This window comes from Musca domestica, unplaced genomic scaffold (assembly GCF_030504385.1).
Source record: "Musca domestica strain aabys unplaced genomic scaffold, Musca_domestica.polishedcontigs.V.1.1 7, whole genome shotgun sequence".
NCBI lineage: Eukaryota > Metazoa > Arthropoda > Insecta > Diptera > Muscidae > Musca > Musca domestica.
In genome coordinates, this window is record NW_026712383.1 from 21,693,826 (window position 1) to 21,709,186 (window position 15,361).

Below are 15,361 nucleotides of genomic sequence, written 5' to 3' on the forward strand. Positions count from 1 at the left end.
GCGGAATGTCGATAGACAGACAATGTGTTGTATATCATCATTGTCGTCTGTGGGTTGACAGTGATGTAGAAAGCGACGGATATAATGATGACGATGATGTTATTGATGCCACAAATGTATCATCTTGGCTAAAATCAATAGCGTACATGAAATGCTAGCGACTGGGAGCAAAAATGGCATGACATTCGCAGAAACAGAAAATAATTGAACCGTGAACTCTGGGATGGGGAAATTTGAAGAGATGTATAAGAGCGGTAGAGTATTTGTATATATCCGATAAAGTTTGGGATACTTTTCTAAAAAACCACTATTTTGCCTATGGTTCTGATATTCCCTGAAAAATATTCTTTAAAATATCCACGTTTATGGTTCTGATAGTCCTTCAAAAGTTTTCGTTAAAATATCCACGTTTTTGTTTAGATAGTCCTTCAAAACTTTTCTTTAAAAATTCCATTTTATGGTTCTGATAGTCCTTAAAATTTTTCGTTAAAAAATCCAAGTTTATGGTTTTGATAGTCCTTCAAAAATTGTCCTTCAAAAATTGTGCGCGTTAATGACACTGTTGGTCCTTGGAAAATATTCTTTAAAAAATCACGTTTATTGCTCCGATAGTACCTAAAAAATAATCCTTAAAATATCCACGTTTATCGCACTGTTGGTCCTTGAAAAATATTCTTTAAAAATCCACATTTATGGCTCTGAAAATTCTTGAAAAATATTTTTTAAAAAATCCACATTTATGGCTCAGTTGGTCCTTGAAAAATATTCTTTAAAAAAATCGACGTTTATGTCTGTGATAGTCCTTGAAATATATTCTTTAAAAGATCCTTGTTTATAACTCTGATAGTCCTTGAAAAATATTCGAACAAAAAAAAAAAAAAAAAAAAAAAACACGTTGGCATCTCTGATAATCCTTGAACATTTTCTTAAAAAAATCTACGTTTATGGCTCTGATAGAGAACTAAGTAATTGTTTCCAAAATTACTCCAATGTATTTGATTTTACTGAAGGTACCAAATGTCTTACTCCGGAAGAAGACTGGCTATTGTAAGTGATCAATTTTAGTTTTCCTACAGTAACTATTTTCCTTCCTCACAGTAAATTTGGATTATTTACCCTCCGAAAGATTATAACATCGTCTGCGTAACACAAAGTTTCAAATCTCTCCCTGATTAGGTTGCTTAAAAGACTACTTATGGTGTTACACACAGGAGTGGCGAACAGCTTCGCCTTTGTGGAGTTCCTTGAAAAAAATTGTCCCCGCAGCTTATCCATAAATTCTTTAACACGTGTCTTCTCCAGTTCCGGAAGTATTAGTTCATCTTGAACGCATCTAAGGATTGGATAAGCGATTCAACGCTGTCATTGTTCAAGGAAACTTAAACTTTTTTGTTGGTGGAAGGTTTGTGATTTAGTGGAGTTTTTGAAAATGTGTTCAACAATTGCACGAAAAGTACTAAATAGTACTATATTTGGTACAAGATGGAAATCTAGTATGAAATTTACTATGTTCATGGACAAATGGAGATGGTTTCGAAAATGTGTACTATATTTGCACGAAAAGTACTGAATGATACTATATTTGGTTTTTGGTGAAGGGATTGAGATAAAACAAGTAAAAAAGCAGTAAGTTCGGGGATATACGATATCGTGGACCTTTACAGACATCTCTCTTTCAGGGAGTAAAGTACTCACAAAGAACTCCTTGTGTGGATTTTCAGACAATTCCGTTGAAAAATGTGGGTAAAATCATCAAAATACCGAATATAGGGGAGTACTGTTATATGGGGGATAAACGATATTGTGGACCTATACAGACAATTCCGTTTCAGGCGTAAAGTGCTCACAAAGAACTCCGTGTGTGAATTTTCAGACAATACGATTGGAAAATGTGGCTAAAATCATCAAAATACCGAATATCGGGGGGTACCGTTATATGGGGGCTATACGCAATTGTTAACCTATATGGAGAATTCTCTGTCGGGCGGTAAAGTGCTCACAAACAACCCCTTGTGTACAAAGAATCCCTTGTGACCATTCCTTTGAAAAATATGGCTAAAAACATCAAAATACCGAATATCGGGGGTACCGTTATATAAGTGCTATACGATATCGTTAACCTATATAGATAATTCTCTGCCGAGGTATAAAGTACAAACAAGGAACTCCTTGTGTGGATTTTCAGAAAATTCCTTTGAAAAATGTGGGTAAAATCATCAAAATACCGAATATCGGGGGGTACCGTTATATGGGGGATATACGATATCGTGGACCTGTATAGACAATTTCTCTCAGGGGGTAAAGTACTCACAAGGAACTACTTGTGTGGATTTTAAGACAATTCCATTGAAAAATGTGGCTAACATCATCAAAATACCGAATATAGGGGGGTTAAGTTATATGGGGGATATACGATATCGTGGACCTATATAGACAATTCTTTTTGAGGGGGTAAAATGCCCACAAGGGACTCCTTTTGCGGAATTTCAGACAATTTCATTGAAAAATGTGGATAAAATCATCAAAATCCCAAATATCGGGGGTACCGTTATATGGGGGCTATACGATATCGTGGACCTATATAGATAATTCTCTACGGAGGTATATAGTACCCACAAGGAACTCCTTGTGTGGATTTTCAGACAATTCCATTGAAAAATGTGGCTAACATCGTCAAAATACCGAAAATCGGGAGTACCGTTATATGGGGGCTATACGATATCGTGGACCGATATACCCCATCTTCGAACTTGACCTGCCTGCAGACAAAAGAGAGATCTGTGCAAAATTTTAGCTTCCTATCTTAATTCGTTTAGACTGTAGCGTGATTACAACAGGCGGACAGACGGACGGACGGACGGACAGGGCTAAGTCGTCTTAGAATTTTACGCTAATCAAGGATATATATACTTTGTTGGGTCTAAAATGATTATTTCGATGAGTTACAAACGGAATGACGAACTTAATATACCCTTCATACTTTTTTTGGTGGAGGGTATAAAAATCAGGTCGAATACGCTCCACTATTTGCAACGAATTTGGCAATTTCAAAAAAAAAAAAAAAAACAAGTAAAAAAGCTGTAAGTTCGGCCGGGCCGAACTTTTAATACCCTCCACCATTTGGTACAAATTTGGCAATTTCCAAAAAATAAAATCCATTAAAAATTCTGTTAAAATCTTAAAAATACCCAATGCTTATACGACGGCTTGGGTCTGCATAGGCAACTTTTGTCATAAGTTATTACAATATTTAAATGCGAAACTTGAAAAAAAATCTGTTTATAATGTAGCTAAAGTCATCCAAATACCGAATATGGGGGGTACCGTTATACGGGGGCTACACGAAGACGTGGACATGCACAGACAATTTTCTAGCATGGGCTGAAGTATCCATTACGAACTTCACATGCGAAATTTGAAACAATCCCGGTAAAAAATGCCGCTAAAATCAACAAAATACCGAATATCGGGGGTACGGTATATGGGGGCTATATGAAGACGTGGGCCTATATGGCCCATTTTCTGTTTTAAGCTGCAGTATCTATTACGAACTTCAAATACTAAATTTGGAACGATTCCGCCAAATAATGTCCCTAAAATCATCAAAATACCGAATATCGGGGGGTACCGTTATATGGGGGCTATATGAAGACGTGGACCTACATGGCTCATTTTTAGACTTAGTATTTAGTATCCATTACGAACTTCAAATACCAAATTTGAAACGATTCCGGTAAACAATGTCGCTAAAATCATCAAAAACCGAATATCGGGGGGTACCGTTATATGGGGGCTACAGGAAGACGTGGACCTGCACACATAATTTTCTGTCTTAGGCTGTAGCATCCATTACAAACTTCAAATGCCAAATTTGAAATAATTCCGGTGAATAATGTCGCTAAAATCATCAAAATACCGAATATCGGGAGGTACCGTTATATGGGGGCTATATGATAACTTGGACCTACATGGCCCATTTACGAACTTAACCTGCCTACTGGGAAAAATACATGTGTGCAAAATTTTAGTCTTCTATCTCAATTTGTTCGAAAGATAGCGTGATTACAACAGACAGACAGACAGACAGACAGACGGACAGACAGACAGACAGACACACAGACAGACAGACGGACATGGCTAAATCGTCTTAGAATTTTACGCTGATCAAGAATATATATACTTTGTTGGGTCTGACATGAATATTTCGAGGAGTTACAAACGGAATGACAAAATTAATATACCCTCCATAGTATGGTGGAGGGTATAAAAAAAAATAAATAATAAAATAAAATCCGTTAAAACTATACCACATATAGGTGGGTACCGTTATAAGATGGCTATATGAAGACGTGGACCTACACAGACAAATTTCTTCTTAGGCTGTAGTATCCATTACAAACTTCAAATACCAAATTTGAAACAATTCCGGAGAATCAATTCGCTAAAAACATGAAAATACCGAATATCGGGAGGTAACGTTATATGGGGGCTATATGAAGACGTGGACCTGCAGAAACAATTTTCCGTCTTAGACTGTTGTATCCAAGACGAACATCATATACCAAATACTGGTGAATAATGTCGCTAAAATCATCAAAATATCGAATATCGGGAGGTACCGTTATGTGAGCGATCGTTATATGATACGAAGACGTGGACCTGCACAGAAAATTTTCTGTCATAGGCTGTAGTATCCAGTACGATCTTTAAATACCAAATTTGAAACATTTCCGGTGAATAATGTCGCTTAAATCACTAAAATACCGAATATCGGAAGGTTCCGTTATATGGGGGATATACGAAGACGTGGACCTGCACAGAAAATGTTCTGTACTAGGCTGTAGTATCCGAACTTTAAATTAAATAAATTTTAATACCAAATTTGAAACATTTCCGGTGAATAATGTCGCTTAAATCACTAAAATACCGAAATTATTGGGGTACCATTATTTGGGGGCTATACCAAAACGTGTACATACATTTTCAATACCAAAAGTCCTTAAGACATAGTATACATTTGAGTAAAATTCTATCAACCTTCTTCATTTCGATCGGAAGCTAGAGTGATTTTCACAGACGGACGGACATCACTAAATCGACATAGAATTTTATGCTGATCAAGAATATATACTTTGTGGGGTCTACAATGTATATTTCGAGGTGTTACAAGCGGATTACAAGCTTAATATACTATACTATGGTGGAGGGTAAAAATTTAAAATCTCCGGTCGATTAGTTCTGGTACCTCACGCAAGTTTTACCTTTTTCTAAGAACTATCACGTATGCCATAAAAAGTGAAGGAAATAATCGATATAGTCCAAACCTAGCACGTCGCATTATGTATATCATACTTATTTAGGAACGATACGAAAAGCACTATATTAGCCCATTCCTTCAGAGGGTCTATTTAAATAATCAACCCTTAGCTGAGGTTATATATCTGTCCTAGAAATTTGTGTTTTGAAAGTCCTAGCCACATGTTTTCCAAGGTTCTAGCATATCGCTCATTCACTGCTACGCTTATAATCGGGAAGTGTATATTCAAGACCTACTGTTCTTTAGACCTTAGAACTAGTATCTTCTATATCAGCTCAATATTTTTTAAAACCAAATATATTCAGTGGTTCTTACTGATTCTGATTCGAAATAAATGCTTTCAAAATACAACGATTCGCAAACAGACATCCCTAAGTGAAAGAACAAGATTTTCTTGACATTTGCCACCTTCGGTTTGGCGTTTTCGAACATTTTCAATTTTTCAACTGATTTCAGTGAATGTTGTTCGTTCGCTCGCTCGCCTGCTTGATTGCTTTCGGCAATGACGGCGACGCTATTGTGCTATGGCTTGTTTCCGAAAAAGACAAGTGACTGACAGTGTTGAGTGTTAAAAATGCTTTTGTACTGATGTGCCAATATGTTTTTGTTGTTCGTCCTCCTTGCTCTGCGCTGTGTCTTCATGTTATTTTAGCAAATATTTTTGTTATTTATTTGAATTGTTTGTGGTTGTTGTTGAGAAAAGAAAGAAAGAAAAAAATACGCCAACCAACATCAGTCATGAACTTTTTACACTATTTACTCGTAACAACAGCAACAATTCATTTTCTTATGTCTGGCGGTCTGTCCAACTACTACATATTCGACCGGGCCAGACATACGTCCAACCATCCATCCAACCGAACATCCGACCAACCAACCAGACATCCATCCGTTTAGACATTTTGAACTGTTCGGTTTGTCTTCATCAGCCAGCTTGGATGGCGGCATGGCGTTGTTGTTCTTTCCTGAAATTGTTTGCATGACTACATGTCAATGCTGACACTGAAATAGAAAAGATGAAAAGCAAACGAGCCACATTCTTGCCGACTGATTGACATTTTGAGTGCACACACCATACATCTCGAACATATGCGAGCGATATTTGTTATCATTTCTTAGTTGCAAACTGCTCCCATTTTGGAGCTTTCAAGGAGGGGCCAGGAATTGTGGGGTAGAGTTAAGGAGGGCATCCAAGTAAATTGGGTTGCGGATCATAATACGACTCGGTGCATGTCTACATTACGTTGAGGATCGAGGCTCATGTATTCAGTATAATTTTGGTTTTGAAGAGAGCCCTACTGATGGCTGTATAAAGCCCGGAAGGTTCTGCTTTCCTGTTATTTTATTTTTTTTGTGGATTCTGGAAAACGAACTTGTTGGTCTTCTGGTAGAAGTTTTTTTTTGTAGGTTTTCCATGAATATAATTATGTCCTCCACCACATAGTTGTAAGGGTATTATGTCTTTGTGCATTTGTTTGTAACATGGATAAGGTGGCGAGATAGACCCATAGTTACTTTTGAGGAGCTTCATAGAATAACTTTCTGAGTCGATTTATGCGTGTCAGTCCGTTCGTCTGTCCATATATTTTTGTGAACAAAATGCAGGTCGCATTTATTACCCGATTGAAATGAAATTTTCCAAACGATATTTGTTTGGCCCGAACCCTATTAAAATTGGGGAGAATCGGTTCAAATTTAGACATAGGTCCCAGATATATCTTCAACCGATTTCGGGTTAATTGTTCACCATATGGCCAATATTAGTCCAAATGACCTGAAATTTGGCACATATGACCGAATTCAGAATAGAAGCAAGTATACAAGAAAATAGGTAACATATACCTATAGCTTCACTATATATATGCACTCCATGAAGATGAACTTTGGTACCAAATATCAGATACAACTCAGAAATAAGTGCCTAAATTTTGTGATGAGCGGTTCTGATTTGGATATAGATCTATAACCTATAAATCTTTATCCGATTTCAGGGTTATTGTGAACGAATTAGCCATTTCGTCAGAAATTAGCCATCAGACCAAATGGACTGAATTTTGGCACTTCCGACGGAATTCAACCAAAATTCAAATTTTCGCGAAAATCCGATAAGATATAGCTATAGCTCCCACATATGTGTTTCATTCGATTTTGCGTAATACGCACTCGACAAGAATTATATTTGGAACTATATAACTTATAGAGCTCAAAAATGCCTCTGTAAAATTTTACCGAGATCACATTTGAATATAGCTCCTATATATGTCTCTATCCGATATCAGATTTATTGTGCCCCAATACGCTAATATCAGCCCAAATGGTTTTTTGTGCACCAAATAGCTAATATCAGCTCGAATAGACTGAATGTTGGCAATTCCGACGGAATTATTCCCACCAGCAAGTACTTCAAATTTGGGGGAAATCGAATTAGATATAGCTATAGCTCCCATATATTTTTCACCCGATTTGGTGTTAAAGTCCCTCACATGCGTAATATACACTCCACAAAAATGATATTTGATACCGGACATCAGATGCTGCTCGAAAATATTTTATCCAAATTTAATCGAGTTTGGTTCAGATTTTTATATACCTGCCATATACATCTTCATCCGATTTTACGGCGATTGCTCACAATATATGCAAATTGCATAGATTTTGTCATATTTAACCGAATTTAACCATTTGGTGAAAATCGATCCGGTATATATATTGTTCCAATACATTTTTTGATAAAATCAAGCATTTTTCTCCATCAAATTTGACGAAACCCCAATCCGGAGTTGGATATAGTTCCAAAATTGTGAATATGTACTCTAAAAGCGAGACACATATTAAAATAAGGTTCAGAGTTGGGGTAGATTATACTACACAAATTCCCAATATAAACTTTTGTTACGGGATCTCTACTAAATATGCATAGTGGTGTAGAGTATCATATAGTCGGCACGCCGGACTTTTGAACTTTCCTTACTGGTTTTTGGTTTTCCCTAAATTCAGTTTTACCGATCAAAACTAAACAAGTTAAAAAGCAGTAAGTTCGGCCGGGCCGAACTTTTAATACCCTCCACCATTTACAACGAATTTGGAAATTTTCAAAAAATAAAATCCTTAAAAAATTCTGTTAAAATTTTAAAAATACCGAATATAACCGTTATGTTGGGGTCTATACGACGTGGACATACATATGCATTGTTTGTCATAAGCCATTACCATATTCAAATTCGAAACTGGACCCGCACCGACAATTTTCTGTCACAAACTGTAGTTCCCATAACGAACTTCAAATATCAAATTTTAAACAATTCAGGTTAATAATGTCGCTAAAATCATCAAAATACCGAACATAGCGAGGTGCCGTTATATGGGGGCAATACGAAGACGTGGACCTGCACAGACAATTTTCAGTCTTAGGGTGTAGAATCCATTTGGAACTTAAAATACCAAATTTGAAACAATTCCAGTGAATAATGTCGCTAAAATCATCAAAATACCGAATATAGGGAGGTACTGTTATATTGGGGCTATACGAGGACGTGGACCTGCAAAGACAATTTTCTGTCTTAGGGTGTAGTATCCATTTGGAACTTCAAATACCAGATTTGAAACAATTCCCGTGAATAATGTCGCTAAAATCATCGAAATACCGAATATCGGGAGGTACCGTTATATTGGGGCTATACGAAGACATAGACTTGCACAGACAATTTTCTATCTTAGGGTGTAGTATCCATTTGGAACTTAAAATACCAAATTTGAATCAATTCCGGTGAATAACGTCGCTAAAATCATCAAAATACCGAAAATCCGGAGGTACCGTTATATGGGAGCTATATGAAAACGTGGACCTACATGGCCCATTTACGAACTTAACCTGCCTACTGGAAAAATAAACATGTGTGCAAAATTTTAGCCATCTATCTCAATTTATTCGAAAGATAGCGTGATTACAACAGACAGACAGACAGACGGACAGACAGACAGACAGACAGACAGACGGACAGACAGACAGACAGACGGACATCGCTAAATCGACTTAGAATTTTACGCTGATCAAGAATATATATACTTTGTTGGGTCTGACATGAGTATTTCGAGGAGTTACAAACGGAATGACAAAGTTAATATACCCTCCATAGTATGGTGGAGGGTATAAAAATAGAATTTCTCGCAAGTACTTGACTATTTTACCATGCCCATGAAAATCGATAAGCCACAAATCAATATACTTGCATATTTGATTGACTACCCTGCCCTGTCATAAATCCCACTAATAATCCTTTACATACATTTCGTTTAAATATGAATCCAATAAATTCTCTATTACAACAATTTACGATAATAATCGTAAATAATCACTGTTTGCCAGCAAACATTGGTCGATAGCGAGTTAGCTACTGGTTTTTACTACAACATAACTTTGCGTTGCTTTCTTCCATTCTGAAGGAATACTTTCACGTTCCAGAGGGTTGGGGTAACATTGCAATCTCCTTTAGCCATCAGGCGTCTATTGTTATTTCAATCTTGACTACAAGCGACTAGATGGTATGTATGGCTTATGATGAGTGGTTATGGCACGTATGTGTGTGTTTGTTTGTGTGTGTGTGTGTGTGTGGTATTTCTATCTGTGGTAGTTTGGATTTCAGTATATATGTCTAACAATGACTTGATTGATAGCCTTTCAAAATAATCTATCATTTAATAATAAAATATGTATCCAGTCATTATTTTTATTTTATTTATTTTTTTGAAAATGGATTTGTACACTGAGAAAATAGTTATGGTAGTTGTAAATGTGGTGCAAAGTGAAAAGCAAAATAATATTTTACATAAGATATATACATGGCCTATAAAAAGGCCGGCCAAGAAGACTACTTTTGATAACAACTTGACTTAGTGGTTTTTTTGCAGTATTGTGATTTGACTCCCTTCGAATTTTAAATTACAATTGTGTTTTTGGCAGCAAACTTGGTTGTCATATGGGCTTGCTGGCCGATCTTATGTAGGGCATCGGCTTATATTTGTCATTGAGAATGTTACGAAACATGTAACGATTTCAGAGCTTATGGTTTTAAACCGAATTCATTTTATTTGAAGTCGATTCGTCTCATTGTTAACGCACTCCATAGCTGGTGTACCATATTTTTTACAAACTTATACAGAGTACGAAGACGACCCAAGACTTTTTCCCCACAAATGATCAACATAAGCAAATCAAAAGTTGCTAACTTCGGCCAGGCTGAACTTTTAATACCCTCCACCATTTTAAAGGAATTTTAAAAATTAAAAAAAAAAAACGGTCAAAAAATTCCACTCAAATACCGAATATCGGGAGGTATCGTTGTATGGGGGCTATAAGAAATTTGATACAATTCCCGTCAAAAATCATCAAAATCATCAAAATACTTAATATCGGGGGTTACTTTTGTATGGGGGCTATACGATATGGTGTACCGATAGCCCATCGTCGAACTTGACTTGTCTTTAGACTAAAAGCTGATCTGTGCAAAATGTTAGCATCCCTTCTTAATTAGTTTTAACTCAAAGATGCCTGTTCAGAGTGAGATAAGATTTTTTTAGATTTTATCGAACAAAAGAAAAAATGTCGGAAATAGCATCACATTTTAGAATAAGTTTAGATTTGGTCGAATTTGTCACCTTTGGCACGAATTATGGCCTTAAAACGGCCAAGGAAACCGTCACACGCTGCCCGAATGTTGCTCTGCTGTATTTTGGCCCACTATCATCGAAGTGCTTGCTTGAAGTGATCGACATTTTGGTATTTTTTAGTGCCAACCTTGCTTTCCAAAATACTCCAGACACAATAATCCAACGGTTTGGTATCCGGAGATTTTGGTGGGCATTGTGCGCTGGAAATGAAGCGAGGTACCTCATTTTGTAACCATTCTCGGGTGGTGCGTGCAGATGGTGCTGAGTCCTGTTGGAATGTCCAAGGTCTGCGGCCGAAATGTTTGCGTGCCCACGGCTTTAATATATCCTCCAGAATATTTTCGCAATAATATTCGGCATTTATTCTGATGCCACGATTGACTAATACGAGCGGAGAGCGACCATCGGCTGTTATGGCGACCCACACCATCTGGTAGCTAACCGGAGGTGCACATTTTCAGCTGACCCCTTTTGAGTTGACTTATGCATGTCAGTCCGTCTGTTCATGTATTGTTGTGAATAAAATGCAGGTCGCATTTATTATCCGATTGAGATGAAATTTTCCACACAATATTTGTTTGGACCAAGGACGAACCCTATTGAAATTGGAGATAATCGGTAAAATGTTAGATATAGCTCCCATATATATCTTCGTCCGATTTGCTATTTATTGTGCACCACACGTGTAATATCAGCCCGAATAGTATGGAATCTTGCACATACAACCAAATTAGGCTTGAAAATAAGTATGCCAAATTTGATTGAAATCGATATAGCTATAGCTCCCATATATATTATTCATCCGATTTGCTTTTTTTTGTCCTCCACAGCCGTAATATGCACTCTGTAACAAGAATATTTGGGGAAATAAAAAAAATGCAGCTCAGAAATATGTTTGCTAAATTTCATCGAGATTGGTTCAGATTTGGATAAAGCTCCCATATGTAACTTCGACCGATTTACCTTTTATTGTGCACCAAACGTCTAACATGTGCCCAAATTTGGCACATACGACCTAATTGAGTGTAGAAGGTGGTATGCCAAATTTGGTGAAGATCGGTTCAGATATAGCTATAGCTCCCATATATATTGTTCATCCGATTTGTTGTATTTGTTAACCACAGCCGTAATATGCACTGCGTAAAAACAGTATTCAGGGAAATATATAAAATACAGCTCAGAAATATCTTTGCCAAATTTTATCGAGATCGGTTCAGATTTTGATATAGCTCCCATATATATCTTTATCTGATTTCAAATGAATTGTGCACCAGATGGACAATATAAATCCGAATTTAAAAGATACAAATGCTTCGGCATGTTTAGTCCTTTGAACTTTAAATTATAATTATAATCATAGCGCGTATGATTGAATTCTCCCATAAAAACTTTTAATTGTTATGTGGAGCTCTACTAAATTAGCAAAGTGGTGTAGGGTATCATTAAGTCGGCCCGCCCGACTTTAGGACTTTCTTTACTGTTTTTTTTTTTAATGTAGAGTTATCACACTCTCTGCCGATTTTTATTACTTGGTAATGTAAAAGTAATGTATATGAAAGTAACATATTTTCTATTACTTTTTTTGACTGTGTAAATCACACTTAAGAAAAAAATCCAGTTTACCTTTCCCTCTTTCTGCCACAAAAAGTACTTCTCAGTAGTCTAATATTCAGTCTCCCTCAACACCGGTGGCTAAATACCAGGCATGACATTAAATTTGTGTCTATTCTCCCATATGTGAATGTATGTATGTATTAGCCTGTCAGCTTTGTGTTTTCTATGCAAACAAATAAATTTTGATCGATTGGATGTCATAAAACAAGCGATTGAAACATGAACATGTGTAATACCAGTAGGCGCCAAGAATAAATAAAAAATTATGAGTGGTAATGATGTCTAAATATCCAATATCCCCAGCCAATGGATTGGATTTTCATGCAACATTTGTTGGTACTTCGTTGCCGTTGTTGTTGCTGCTGCTGCCGTTTTGCTGATTTGTATCAAATTTGAGTGTCTGCTGCCAGTCAGGCAGACAAACAGACAGACATACAGACCTGCAGCCAGCCAGTCAGCTTCTGTGTGTGTGTCTATTTATTTACAATTGTTATTTGATATGAATGTCTATTTATTTATTTTGTGTTGCGGATAAGCCACATAAATAAATATACGGAGGTACTTACACCTCTATCATAATTCAGTAGCTCATTGCATGAATTATGAATGTGGCTTAACTCGGCGTTATAATCGCTACTACCGAGTTATGTTTGTGTTGTTGTGTAAGTTGATATGTTTGTCTAACCATATGTTTGTTGATTATTTATTTAACCAACTAACTAAACAGTGGATATGATCAATTACTTGGCGGGGGATTTATGCGTTAAATGTTTTCTCTGAAATCAACATATAATGGTTGAATAGGAAAATGAAAGGGTTCAGTAGTGTGACGGATGACAATATACAATATGCAATATATTGGAGACTGTTAAAGTTCTTTGAACCCCATGTTTGTCTGTTGCAGATCAATATTTTATAATTTTAGACGGATATATAAACGATCATCTTTTGGGGGCTAGACAAAAATATTATGGAATTTCTTTATTATATCCTACAACAATTTTCGGGTCATGACCTGAGGTGTGGGAAATTACAAAACCCCAAACAGTATAGTCGGTTCTTCGACATGTAGGGTAAATGCAGGGTAAGATGAAAAAACTGCAAAAAATTTCAGACTGCTGTCATTTCTAAGTCACTCCTCCGACAGCTGTTAAAATTATTCCTGTGACAACTCATTATATTGTTTGCAAGAGTACAAAAACCTTATGGTGAGAATTTTCCAGAAAAAAAGTTATTCGTGCTGGAATTCAAGCGTGATAGTGTTATTTCTTTATATTTGGCTAGAAAACCACAACTGGCTATCGTTAGAGCACTCCAGAATTTAAAATGAATAAATCTTTTGTGTCGCGCACCATCGCTCGTTACCGTGATGCAGGTAGCGCAGCCCGACGTCAAAGAAGTGCACGGAAGAAAACAGCAACATCAGCAGAAATGGTTCAAAAAGTAAAGAAGCGACTTGATCGAAACCCGCGTCGCAGTGGCCGAAAAATTAATCGTGTGCTGAACATATCGCAATATTCCATTCGGCAAATTTTGCAAAATGAGCTCGGGGTAAAACCATTGAAATTCCAAAATGTGCAAGAACTTATACCGCAACAGAAAGAAAATATACTCAAAAGAGCTAAAGAGGTGCTTCGCATGGCCGAAAGTGGTGAACTGCAGAATTTGGGTTTCTCCGTCTCCGATGAGAAAACATTCATTGCCAGCTGAAATTGTGAACCTTCGGTTGGCCACCAGCACCCAAGCGCCGGTCATGGTGATGGTGTGACCGTCATGACAGCCGATGGTCGCTCTCCGCTTGTATTAATCGACCGTGGCATCGGAATAAATGCCGAATATTATCCCGTAAATATTCTGGAGGGTGTATAAAATGAATGGTTACAAAATGAGGTTCCTCGCTTCATTTCCAGCGAACAATGGCCACCAAAATCTCCGGATACCAATCACTTGGACTATTGTGTCTGGAGTATTTTGGAAAGAAAGGTTGACACTAAAAAATATCAAAGTGACGATCACCCCAAGCAAGCGCTTCGCCGGGAATGCGGCAAAATACCCCAGAGCAACATTCGGGAAGCGTGTGACGGTTTTATTGACCGTGTGAAGGGCAGAATACGTGCCAAGGGTGACCAATTCGAACAAATCTAAACTAATTCTAAAATTTGATGCTATTTCCGACATTTTTTGCTTTCATTCAATAAAATTAAAAAAAAATGTTTTTTATCTCACCTATATATCACTTATATATTTTTTGTGTGTGGAGACCATATACCATGTAACACGAAAATGGAAGGATAATGTGCTTTAGAAAAAATTGATAGAGATTTTAGCTTTACTCTTGTAGTTAGTCATTTGTATGTTTTCAACGACTTCGTAACTGTATAGACTAAAACTGAAGAACAATGAAAAAAATGTCGGTTTGCAATTTTTTTTATGCTCTACACCACACAGTGGTAAGGGTATTATGCATTTGTTTGTAACATGGAGAAGGAAGCGGGATAGATCCATATTTACTTTTGAGAATCTTAATAGAATCACTTTCTATATCGATTTATGCTTGGCAGTCCGTCTGTCCGTCCGTTCATGTATTTTTGTGGAAAAAAATATAGATCGCATCTGTTATCTGATTGAGATGAATATTTCCAAACAATATTTGTTTGACCCAAAGACGAACCTTATTGAAATTGGAGAATTGGTTGAAATTTAGATGTCGCTTTTACATATCTCTTCAACCAATTTCAGATTTATTGTGAATCAAATGGCTAA